We start from the raw sequence: 13,654 nt of genomic DNA, 5'->3' as shown, positions 1-13,654 counted from the left end.
TGGCCTGTTGTAGCTTGTGTCACTCCACCCCATCTACGAAGCTATTAATTATCTGAGTGCACATGGCCTGTAAAGTTTCTGATGAAGTGCAAACTGTGGCTTAAACTTTACACTTTCTGTCTGAAGTGAGTTTGAGGGAACGGGGGGGGGGGGGGGGGGAGAGAAGAGGAGGTGGAGGGGGAGGGGAGGATAGGGCAGGGGATGGGGGAAGGGGAGGGGGGGGAAGGGGAGCAGTCAGAAGTGGGAGCTCTTTTACGGAGAATTTATATCTTAAAGGGGAGGAGGGGAGGGGGAGGGAGGGAGGGGAAGGGGATGGAGGGAGGGGGAGGGTGAGGGGATTGGGTAAGGGGAAGGAGGGGGGAAGGGTGGGGAGAGGGGGAAGGGGAGCAGTCAGAAGTGGAAGCTCTTTTACAGAGAATTTATATCTTAAAGGGGAAGAGAGGGGGGGAAGGGGAGGGTAGGGGAGAAGGGGAGGGGAGGGAAGCAAGGGGAGGCAGAGGGGAGGGCAGGGGGAGGAAGGGAAGGGGCGGGGGGAAAGGTGGGGAGAGGGGGAGGGGGGGATGGGTGGGAGGGGGAGAAAGGGGGGGGAGGCACAAGAGGAAGGGGAGTGGCTCACGTTTCTGAGTGAATGTGGCTCACGTCTCTGAGTTAAGTGTGAAGCCAATCAGGAAGAAGAAGCCATACTACCAAATTCGTACACTTCTGGAATTGTTTGATTTATTTGTATTCAAATGTCTTGTAATTGTTTTGTATTTATTTATGCGAATGTGTACTTGTATATAACTGTCATTCATTTAAAAAGGCTTCGGCACTATCGAGCGATTTTTTTATTTTATCCATAGATTTTTTAAACTCCAAAAAAACGAACTTTTTTTTTCAAATATTTTTTTTTGACCTAAAACACTCCCAGGCACTCGCTGATGAACCTCTGAAAGTTTGATGAAGATCCGTTCAGCCATTTCTAAATAAACACACAGACAACTTGCGTTTATATATATATATATAAATCGGGATTTAAATTTAATTCAAAAATTGATCCAGACGTCTATTCTCTTTGAAACATTCAAACCGACAGAGGTAGTTATTTATCACAGCATCTGTCGAATTTTCACCCTTTCACTCAACTCCGTTTCGCTGTTATTTGGTGGAGCGAAAAGTCAATATTTAGATACAGGGGATTATGGTACTTTTACTTGCCAAGTCTATTGCCCTTCCTGTAAAGTACCTTTACTGCCTGAAACTTCAGTTTTGCCTACGGCACGCCTACCTTTGTCAACTTTTAGTTGATAAAACCTATTGCTTAAATAATACGACAACTGGCTGCACATGCTAAAATATTACCATGCAAAACAAAAAGCAATCTCTAAAACCTACAGTATTTACAGTGTGGATGTTTTGAGGTACAGTAATATACCTTTGGACATGTCCTCACTCTGGCACCTGCATGATTTGCACAAGTTGAGAGTCATGCTGGTACTTTCCGTATCCGTATCTCCGTATCTAAATCGGTTCCTAAACAAGGAATGCGAAGGTTAGAGCAAAAGGATTTAAGCAATTCAGCAGTTGCAAGCCATTGAACCATCCGCTCAACATTGCTTGCCAAGTCTTGATGGCACAGATGGATCGTGACCATAAATAAACGATGTTGCAGGGCAGGTGGCAGGAAGAAGGGATTTTTGCCACGAGGCCTCCAGCAATTCATGGCCAACTGCTGAATATTTAACGCCAACAAATGAAAGTGAGCAGACAATACCCGCTCATCAATACTTTCATTTCCTTCTGCTCCTTGCCTCGTATTATTCCCTTTTCACTCGAGGATTTCCTCACTCATCATTACCAGATATGTAAACAAACATTAATTTAACACAAAATTCACATTGGCAGAAATTCCGATATAATGTCTTTTCTTGGAAATGGCCAAACAGATCTTCGTCAAACTTTCAGAGGTCCATCGGTGAGTGTGCACTACATGCTCAATATGTGTTATTGCTTCCGGACGCCTCTTCCTATCTCTAATCTGATTGGTTTCCTGGCATAGCAACAGCTCCTGAGGATTTCCTTAACTTCAAGGGAATCCTTATCCTTAAGGGTTGTTGATGCAACGGCACTTAGGGAAATCCTTAGCTAAGGAATTAATGGGATTTTTTTTAGTTTTAAGCAGCCGGGCCTTAGTGCCTAAGCCGTTGTAGCTAAGTGGAAGGTCATATTAAATGATTCCCGACCCATTCCTTAGTGAGTATAGAGAAGTGTTTTAGGCCTGCACCAAAAATAGAAAAGAAACAAAATTTGATTTCTTCAAAAAGCCAACAGGATTAGAACAGCACTGACCAGGAACCCCTGCCATTACGATATAATTATTATATAATTACAAAACAATTTATATTGTTTGTAAAACCACATAACATTATCATCTTTTTTTCCCCCCTTAACAATCCTTCCTCTTTCTAAATAATTTAAATGTGCACCATGCATACGTACTTTTTTTTTTGTATACTGAATCGAGGCTCGTGAAAGAGCTAACATTTATTTCACAAACAAATCAACCAGACAAACAAAATATACAAAAAGAGGGAGCGGAAGACAAGATGGGGAGAGAAGGGGAAGCACACAACCACAACATTTGAGAGCAGGGAGAAGTGTGGGAGGGAGAGGGCTTGGGGGCAGGAGGCGTGGGAAGGGGAGGGGGGGGGGGGAGAGGTATAAAACACAAGGGGACCGAAATTAGCAGGGGTACCTAATTTAGATGATCCCTTAAGAGAATATACAAAGACAGCAAAGGAAACTATACATATATAATATATATGTATACTAAGTCAATGCTGATGTGATGTAAGAGCTAACACATGGAACATATCATGGAGGGAGCGGGAAACAAGTGGGAGAGATAGGGAAGCACAACAACAGTAGAGAACAGGGACATCAGGGGATCTGTGGAAGGGAGAGGTCCACGGGATAAACAAGATGGACACTACAAGGACTTTCACGAAAGCAAACAGGGAATTTGAAGGATGTGGGTTTGGGGTGCATAAACGGGGGTAGAAAAGATCAAGATTTTGGATGGGGGAAGATAAGAGATGGTGGTGAACTGCTGTTTTAAAGACCTGGAGGGAGGAGTGGGATTGAAGAGAGTGAGGGAGTTTGTTCCAGAGGCGAGGAACAAATCAGGAGACGATGGTTCACGAGCAAGCGGTATTCAATGACAAAGGACGGACTATAACCGAAACAGGCCCGGACTTGGGGGTCGGGGCCCACGTGGCACGTGTCGGCCCCCGACATGCGGTGCACATGCCTATTTACAAAGGGCCCCAAAGCGCTGCGTGCGCAGGCTTTTAAGAGCAAGCTGTACGTAATTGTGTGTGGTGCTGGCCTGGAAATGTCAAAACGAAGGTTACTGACCTTGAAATGAGATAGAAATAATGTATAATCAGTTATGAGGTTAGTTAGCTACACAATACCGAAAATTCGGTTCGATTCCGACAACTTTGAAAATTTGACCTTTCTGACCTTCAACGGTCAAAGGTCGAAAATTCAGAAATTTGTTGGAAAACTTGTATTTCATGATGTATGTGATAATATAAAAGCATGTACGACATTTCACCCTATCAGGAAGCGAACAATGTAATAAAACCATCAAAAATCGACTTTTCTAAATTTTCTGACCTTGTGACCTTGACCTTGGGGCAAAAATGAAAAATCGAGCTCTGAGGCGAGACACATGACATTGGCCTAATCAAATACCGAAACCCCTGTCAGATTCCACCAAACCCCTCGGAGATGTAGCTTGAACCCAATTACCCCCTAAAAAGACATCTTTTTCGGGCGTGGCTCCGCCCACAATGGGCGCAATACGCCCACTCTAGGTAGGACACAACTAGATCATGATATCAACCTCCCACCCAAGTTTCATTAAGATCAGATGATATAATCGGGTACTTATGCTGCGGACAGACAGACAGACACACACCCATGATGAATATAGTGGTCACTTGATAACTCGTGAACCAATGAAAGAGTGAAGGTGAGCAGAGAGTCTTTATTTTCGCAGTTTCACCAAAGAGGGCTACTGGCAGATCTTGTGCATCCTGCAGGAATATTTTGAGGACAGAGCACAGACAGCAGAGGGAGCTAGGCCAGAGAGGAGTCGGTAAAAGACAGAAAGACCACCAACCTGCTTGTGATGAGAGAGTGAAAGACCCTCAGAATCAGCTTCATCACGGGAGAGAACAATCTCTATATAATTCCAGCAATCTCTGTGTGTGTGTGTGTGTGTGTGTGTGTGTGTGTCTGTCTGTATGCGACCCCTGTTTCTCGACAACTACCGGTCCGATATACTTGAAACTTGCCAGGTATATTGCTGGGGACCCGAGGATGTGCCTTTTCAAGGTTTGAAATTAATCGGACAAGTGGTTCCCAAGGTATGGTCACCGTACTCGCAAGCCGTTCGCTTTGGCTTTGCGAATGAACCAAACCATTTCATGTAAATAGAGGGGGGGGGGGGGGGTTCTGTGGTCGTTACTGCCACGTGGTTTCAAAGTTTTTTTTTGTTGTTGTTGTTTGCACGCATGTTTTTTTGCACGCACGTACGGGCAAGCACGTACGGGCAAGCACGTACGTGCGGGCACGCCCTAGTACTTCTAAAAGCCTTGGTTTCTACAGCATGAAGCTGAGCTAGGTGTGAGGCAGGAGCACCGGCCCAGAGGGGAGAGCAGTAGAGTAGCAAAATGAGTACCGGCTTACTGGTAACAGGGGCACTGCATCAGCGGCACAGCCACACTTCCAGAAAATGATCCAACAGGTAGCTACAGGATGCACACAAAACAACCGCACAACATCTACGGATGTGCTGTATATACTTATTAGGCTCAAGGTAAACCCGTACTTGTGCTGTATGCAGCATTGGCTGATGACGATATTTTCATTGACTTTGAGAAATTAAGCTGCTGGATGCTACCTGCCCATCACAGCACGACGTTCAATTAAAATGCAGTAAAAGGTTATTTGTACCATCACACCTGTGTGGGAAGCTATTCTATCAAAAGTTGTGGGTACAAACAATCTTCGAGCTCTCGATCTCTTCTAAAAAAAACAATTCCCCACAAAAGCATCTATTTTTTTCCCTCTCAACATACTTAACACATCTTTGTATCACTTCTGCTCTTTGCGTCCTCTAAAATCGCCTTCTAAACTCGTTCTGAAAAGGCAAAACATGTGACAGCTGGGGGCTCAACAAATAGTGCAAGGCTATTAATTCGAAGGAATTGACCAAGGGGTTGTACAAGAAGTTATCAGTAAGTTTGTGTCCAAACTTAAAAATGAAAACACATAGAAGGGAAACTTTTTCTCTCCAAAATCTCTCTGACAAAAGTGGAGGGAAGAAGGTGATAACCGACAACAAAAATGAGGATAACATCCAGATTATAGACCAATCATATCCCATTGAATAAAGGTTGTAAACACAGATGTAGTGGAATTTTCAAGAACAATAATCCTCATAGGTAGGTAGGGGAGACAAAATTAAATGGCGATAGGATGCCATATTGAAGGACTCGAGTGTGGCAGGTAATAGGATCAAATCAGGAAAGCAATTCTGCAGATGAGAGGAAAGGAGAACAAGAAGAAAAAGAGATAAAATGTCAGCCACCGCCATGATTTCAGCAATTTTGCTGTACGCAGTTAAAGGCTGTCAGTCCGCCATCTTTGGTCGGATGACAAAACAAAATCTTCTGCATATGTATACTCATGTATTGTCGTTGTGCTAAGTTTGAACAAAATCAGATGATACATGTTCAAGAAATGGTTGGGGACCAGTTGGGGGACAAAGCACAGAGAGAGCTGGGGGAGCTAGGCCGGAGAGGAGTCGGTAGAAGACAAAGACCACCTACCTGCTTGTGGTGAGTAAGTGAAAGGCCTTCACAATCAGCTTCATCGTGGGAGATTCCAATGATTCTGAAAGCTTTGGTTTCAACAGCGTGAAGCCGAGCTAGGTGTGAGGCAGGAGCACCAGCCCAGAGGAGAGAGAGCAGTATTCCATTGAGCTGCGGATGAAAGCCTTGTATATGTGGCGAGGATCTCAGGTGTGCCAAGTGTTACGGCCTGAAGCACACCAAGCAAAGCCTTCAATCACACGGTCTATATTTATGGATTATCACATGAAAATCTCTTCCTACACATAAAACAAAGAAGGGAGAAGAGAGGGAAAAACCAGAGTCGGCCGGTCCAGGAGTAGGCCGGTCCAGGAGTAGGCCGGTCCAGGAGTAGGCCGGTCCAGGAGTAGGCCGGTCCAGGAGTAGGCCGGTCCAGGAGTAGGCCGGTCCAGGAGTAGGCCGGTCCAGGAGTAGGCCGGTCCAGGAGTAGGCCGGTCCAGGAGTAGGCCGGTCCAGGAGTAGGCCGGTCCAGTAGCAGGCCGGTCCAAGAGCAGGCCGGTCCAAGAGCAGGCCGGTCCAAGAGTAGGCCGGTCCAAGAGTAGGCCGGTCCAAGAGTAGGCCGGTCCAAGAGTAGGCCGGTCCAAGAGTAGGCCGGTCCAAGAGTAGGCCGGTCCAAGAGTAGGGCGGTCCAGGAGTAGGGCGGTCCAGGAGTAGGCCGGTCCAGGAGTAGGCCGGTCCAGGAGTAGGCCGGTCCAGGAGTAGGCCGGTCCAGGAGTAGGCCGGTCCAGGAGTAGGACGGTCCAGGAGTAGGACGGTCCAGGAGTAGGCCGGTCCAGGAGTAGGCCGGTCCAGGAGTAGGCCGGTCCAGGAGTAGGCCGGTCCAGGAGTAGGCCGGTCCAAGAGTAGGCCGGTCCAAGCGTAGGCCGGTCCAAGCGTAGGCCGGTCCAAGCGTAGGCCGGTCCAAGCGTAGGCCGGTCCAAGAGTAGGCCTGTCCAAGAGGAGGCCGGTCCAAGAGTAGGCCGGTCCAAGATTAGGCCGGTCCAAGAGTAGGCCAGTCCAAGAGTAGGCACCAAGGCAGGCCCAACAGGAGGCCCCAGGGCAGGCCCAACAGTAGGCCCCAAGGCAGGCCCAGCACGAGAGGGTAGGAGTAGGCAAGTTCACGAGTAGGCCCCAAGGCAGGCCCAACAGTAGTAGGCAGCAAGAGTTCGATCAACGTCACCCTTCACGTGGAGAGATTGCAGCTGGACACTCTACAACCCCCGAAAAAGCACTCTGCCACAAGCCTTCCTCCAAAATGGCCACTCCCCTGCCCCACAGCCAATCATAGGCTTTATACACATGGACCAAACCACTTGGTCTAACTCACAGGGGGGTGTGGGGGAAGGAAGAAGAAAAAGGTCACAAACCGTAACACAAGGAAGGACTTCGCACGACGGAGGATGCCCAATCGGTGACTGGCTTTGGAGGCCAGCTTGGAAATGTGGTTTTCCCAGGAAAGATCATGGCAGATAGTGAGACCCAAAAGCTTGATTGACAAAACTTATTGGAGAGGATTGTTGCGAAAGTAGATGGGAGACAGTCCATGTCCAGTCACTTGGAGACTTGGACTTGGTTGGAGACTGCGTGGAATGTGACTTGGAGAGAAGTCCAGTTCGTCTTTTCGGAGAGACATAGTAAGAGTGTGAGATTTGTCAGGATTGAAAGACATGTTCCACTTGTTTGACGAGTCTGTGATTTTGTCCAGGTCTGCAGAGAGTGAGGAGGCTGCAGACTGCCGATTTCAGGGAAGAGGATGGAGCGGCAGAGAGTGGAGTCATCCTCAAAGAGATAGAGAGGATTTTCCAGAGAGTCGGAGAGATCATTGATGAAGGCCAGAAAAAGCACAGGGCCCAAAACACTGCCTTGGGGAACTCCAGCCTGAACAGGAAGGGGAGATGAGAAAAATCCATTCAGGGCCACACGTTGACTACGACCAGAGAGGAAGTCTGCAAGCCATGCGTGGATTATGTTCAAGTATATAACTAAATTTAAAAAAAATCTCCTATCCGAATCTGCATCATCACCAAACCCGAATACCAAAAAAGCGCTGTTGAAGCAGTCTTAAACACCACCTTATTTACCATGTCCAAGTATTGCTAAACTGGAGGTTGTTGGAAGTGACAAGAAGGACATTTGTTTTCTCCAGTGTTCAAGTCTATGATAATTCAATTTTAATAAAATAAAGATTGTAAAAATTGTATAAACTAGGGCATGCCCGTACTATATATATGCCCGTACTATATATCTATCTAAAATTATATCCCCCCCCTCTATTTACATGAAATGGTTTGGTCCATTCGCAACGCCAAAGCGAACGGCGAACGGCTTGCGAGTACAGTGACAATCCCCCCCCTCTATTTACATGAAATGGTTTGGTCCATTCGCAACGACCACAGAACCCCCCCCTCTATTTACATGAAATGGTTTGGTCCATTCGCAACGCCAAAGCGAACGGCGAACGGCTAAATCGCCATAGCTCGGTAACTACTTGTCCGATTAATTTCAAACCTTGAAAAGGCACATCCTCGGGTCCCCAGCAATATACCTGGCAAGTTTCAAGTATATCGGACCGGTAGTTGTCGAGAAATCGTTGTCGCATACACACATACACACATACACACAGAGATTAATGGAATTATAGATAGATATATCAATTCCGTATTTATTGCTGTTTCACCGCCATTGACACAGTGACTACTACACCATCCTATCTAATACGTTACATCAGTTATTCGTGCCTGTTGTTTGTGTCCTTGATGATGTCCTTATAAACAGTGAGTTTTATGTTTGGAATAATTTTTCTGAAATAAGCAGAAATATTTCTGGAAGGTTCACTTGGCTGTGCCTGGACGAGTTTGAGGGTTGAGGAGTAGCAGCTGAAACCCAAATCCCACCAAGGTTCGTCCTGATGACTCCATCTTTGCTCTTTACTTCTTCTGGTTCCTTCTGATGACTCATTCGGAAGTCCTTCTGATGACCTTCTGATGACTTGGAATATTTCGTTTTCCATTTCATTTCAATTTGGTTTGACTGCCGGACAGGCAGGCAGACTAACAAAAAAATTTTTTTAAAGCCAAAGCCAAAGTACTGCTGAACTCCCAGTTCGTTTTCCGAATAAGGTTCCGATTTGGGTTCAAAATATAACATTAATTTTACACTAAGCTAAGTTGTTCCTCGATCATAAACTGACGTTTGTAGACACAGACAAAAGTGAACCAATTGCTCAACCCCATTTTTCACTTCGCATGCACGAGTAATTATATATCTTACTACAATTCACCAAATGTCCATCCGTCTGTCTGTCTGTCTGTCCGTTCGAAGGTACCGCAAAAACGGCTGAACCAATTGCAACGATATTTTGGGTGGGTAATCCTGGGATCCCATGGAGTAAAATAGGCTATATTGTTTTTCCCATTTCAGCTTTGGCCTCCAGCATTTTCAGGTTTGGACTCCCGCATAAGGTTATTTTCCCGGGTGCCGCACAAATGGCTGCACCGATCGCTGCACAGCTGACCCCGATCGGACAAAGACTGCACAGCTGCACCGATCGGTGACCTCGGACAAAGACCTTATATAAGGACATGGGTTGAATCCCTGCTTGAGAGAATGCCAACCCCCTCCCCACCATCATGGCTGTCTCTCCAACTCACAATCCCACTGTTCTCCCCTATGGGCCGGTGCTCCTGCCTCACACCTAGCTCGGCTTCACGCTGTTGAAACCAAAGCTTTCAGAATTATTGGAATCTCCCGCGATGAAGCTATCTCTGAGGGCCTTTCACTCACTCACCGCAGGCAGGTAGGTGGTCTTTCTGTCTTCTACCGACTCCTCTCCGGCCTTGCACCCCCAGCTCTCTCTGTGCTCTGTCCCCCAAATATTCCTACAGGTCGCACAAGATCTGCCAGCAACCCTCTGATGGTTAAACTGCCGAAATCTCGGCTCTCTGCTCACCTTCACTCTTTCATTCCTCTTTTCTCCCGCCTCTGGAACAAACTCCCTCACTCCCTTCAATCCCACTCCTCCCTCCAGGTCTTTAAAACAGCTGTTCACCACCATCTCTTATCTTCCCCCATCCAAAACCTTGATCTTTTCTACCCCCGCGAATTCACCCCAGATCCACCTTGTTTGAAATTCCAACTTCTTTCCTGGAAGTCCTGGCAGTGTCCATATGTTTTATACCTCTCCCACCGCCCCCTTCCCATGCCCCCCCCCCCCAAAGCCCTCGCCTCTCTTAGATCTCTCGATGTCTCCATGTCTCTCGGTCCCTGCTCTCAAATGTTGTGTTTGTGTCCTTCCCCCTCTCTCCCCATCTTGTCTACCGCTCCCGATGTTATATGTTTTATGTGTCGGTTTGTATTTCTGTGTGATTAATGTTCGCTCTTTCACACGAGCCTCGATCTTGTATCCAAAAAAAAAAAAAAAAAAAAAAAAAAAAAAAGCGGAAAGGACGACCCAAAACCAATCGACTTATTTTTGATTCGTATATAAACATCATTAAAAGTAAATAATGACCTCGACCAAAGTTCGAACGACGTGGGTTTAATCTCTACAAGAGAGAATTCCACATAGCTATTTGGGCGGTGTATAAGCCAACAGATCGCTGTCTCCATCGATCTTGCCAATGCCCTAACATCTATCAGCTCAAAATCCTTTTAACTGTTGACTTGGTAGTTTTTACAATGAAGGAAACATTAACAATGTTGTTAAAAGTTTATTTTGTGATTAATTTGTGATTGGAGTTATGTTGTTTGGAATGAAAAAAGAGGTATTGAGTTCAAGTGAATGACAACATGCCGTGATGGTTTCTACTTTATGAACGCGAACTTCGCGGATCGCCATATGCAGATTCGCCACGGACGCACGATCGATGTTTCTATACGTGAACGTACCCGTTTGTTTGCGAACGGGTACGTTTTTCATTGAAGTGCTTCACGAACTTGCTGTCCATGTCTGATGTGCGACTGAAGGTGCTGGAGGAATGTGGAATTTATTGGTTTCATGCGTTAGCATTTGCCGTATCTGCATTGCCTGTTTGCTTCTGGCCTCCCACCCATGCGTAGCATGGGTATCTCACTAGTTTATTGAAATAGAGTATTTCTACTGGGTCTTACTGGATTTTGAGATGTAAAGCGTAGCTTATGTGCCCCTCGTCATGGTGTCTTAAACTCGAATATATGGGTGAAAACTTCAAGGGATGCAGTGTCATGACATTTTTATGCAAAGAACGTGCCATCTTCAAGGACACATGATGGTTGGTTGTATCTGGTGAAGTTGCACCCTCATATTGTACAGTATCCAAATGTGTGTCTGACTTTAAGCATGGAAGTGAGAAACTTGAAGATGACCTCAGGTTACAATGGTCATCAGATCATTAGACTGATCCATAAACTGTTGCCCAGGTTGAGACAATAATCATGGGGGATAGTCATGTAAAGGTTACAGAAATATCCACAGGGCTGGGATTTTCTCAAGGTAATGTTTTTACTATCATCTACAAACACTCAGGCCTATCCAAGGTCTCAGTGTAGTAGACGCCCCGAAACCTCAGCGATCACTATCGACCGAATTATCTGACATCAAGTGGCGAGCTTCTCAAGCTGTTCAACACAGATTCAGTTGACTTTCTTGCTAGTCTGGCAACTGCACATAACATGCAGCTTCACAAGTGCGATCCTGCTGTTAAATTGGAATACCCTATATGCAAGCGATGCACCAGCGATCACTGCCACCTAATTGATAGATTTTGCACCTTGGCCTTGATTTCCTAGGACTGTCGCCTGTGTGACTTTCACCTGTGTGACTGTCGATTGGTGTCGATTTGGTGTCGATTTGCCATAACCGAGCCAGGACTGAAGTAGCAACTTGAAAACTTCAATTTTACTGGCAGACAGTTTGAAGGACAAATTCAGCAAGCGCAACAAAGTCGAGGGACGCCATGTTGAAAAAGAAAAGGTGAGATGTCTTGGACTGTTACGAGTATCTTGATCGTTGAAACTCTTAAACACCCATTGCACGTTAACGTGAAAAGCCTCAAAAAACGAACATCCAGTACGCTGTGAGCATTCACCATGAGCAATAGATTGAAAAGATTGCTCTTAAACCACACTAGTGAATCCAACACTTAAATATCAGGAAAAGAAAATAAATGAAACTCTTCTTAACAGGCAACAAATGCGTGATTATGAAAATACAATGCAAATGTAATTAGAAGTTGTGAGGCATTACGCAAATTTTCGAAAGACTCATGAAATGTCATTGAATTGGAGGTGGGTTACAAAAGGTGTAAACCCACTCAGGATATTTGGCTGGAGGGTCAATGTCAGGTCACCATTGAAGTACCACTTGTTAATACGGAGGAAATGGGAGGGTGGGGGAAATGAATACTGTAACTGTGTCTCTCTCTGAACTGTAACTCTCTCTCTCTCTCTACCCCAACCCTTCTCTCACTACCCCCCCCCCCCTTCTCTCTCACTCCCCCAAACCTCTCACTCCCCCCAACCCTCTCTCTATCTCCCTCACCCCTCTCTCTATCTCTCCCACCCCTCTCTCTATCTCCCCCACCCCTCTCTCTATCTCTCCCACCCCTCTCTCTATCTCTCCCACCCCTCTCTCTATCTCTCCCACCCCTCTCTCTATCTCCCTCACCACTTTCTCGATCTCCCCCACCCCTCTCTCTATCTCCCCCACCCCTCTCTCACTCCCCACAACCCTCTCTCTATCTCCCTCACCCCTCTCTATATCTCCCCCACCCCTCTCTCTATCTCCCCCACCCCTCTCTCTATCTCCTCCACCCCTCTCTCTATCTCCCCCACCCCTCTCTCCATCTCCCCCACCCCTCTCTATATCTGCCCCACCCCTCTCTCACTCCCCCAATCCTCTCTCTATCTCCCTCACCCCTCTCTCTATCTCCCCCACCCCTCTCTCTATCTCCCCCACCCCTCTCTCTATCTCCCCCACCCCTCTCTCTATCTCCCCCACCCCTCTCTCTATCTGCCCCACCCCTTTATCTCCCCCACCCCTTTCTCTATCTCCACCACCCCTCTCTCCATCTCCCCCACCCCTCTCTCCATCTCCCCCACCCCTCTCTCACTCCCCCAAACCTCTCTCACTCCCCCCAACCCTCTCTCTATCTCTCCCACCCCTCTCTCTATCTCCCCCACCCCTCTCTCTATCTCTCCCACCCCTCTCTCTATCTCTCCCACCCCTCTCTCTATCTCCCTCACCCCTTTCTCGATCTCCCCCACCCCTCTCTCTATCTCCCCCACCCCTCTCTCACTCCCCCAAATCTCTCTCACTCCCCCAACCCTCTCTCTATCTCCCTCACCCCTCTCTCTATCTCTCCCAAACCTCTCTCTATCTCTCCCACCCCTCTCTCTATCTCTCCCACCCCTCTCTCACTCCCCCAAACCTCTCTCACTCCCCCAACCCTCTCTCTATCTCCCTCACCCCTCTCTCTATCTCTCCCACCCCTCTCTCTATCTCCCCCACCCCTCTCTCTATCTCCCCCACCCCTCTCTCTATCTCTCCCACCCCTCTCTATCTCTCCCACCCCTCTCTCTATCTCTCCCACCCCTCTCTCTATCTGCCCCACCCCTCTCTCTATCTGCCCCACCCCTCTCTCGATCTCTCCCACCCCTCTCTCTATCTCTCCCACCCCTCTCTCTATCTCCCTCACCCCTCTCTCTATCTCTCCCACCCCTCTCTCTATCTCCCCCACCCCTCTCTCTATCTCCCCCACCCCTCTCTCTATCTC

Source organism: Myxine glutinosa, chromosome 10 (genome assembly GCF_964187855.1).
Source record: "Myxine glutinosa chromosome 10, kmMyxGlut1.1, whole genome shotgun sequence".
NCBI classification, from domain to species: domain Eukaryota; kingdom Metazoa; phylum Chordata; class Myxini; order Myxiniformes; family Myxinidae; genus Myxine; species Myxine glutinosa.
The sequence above is the reverse complement of the archived record's forward strand: the minus strand, read 5'-3'. Positions refer to the sequence as shown.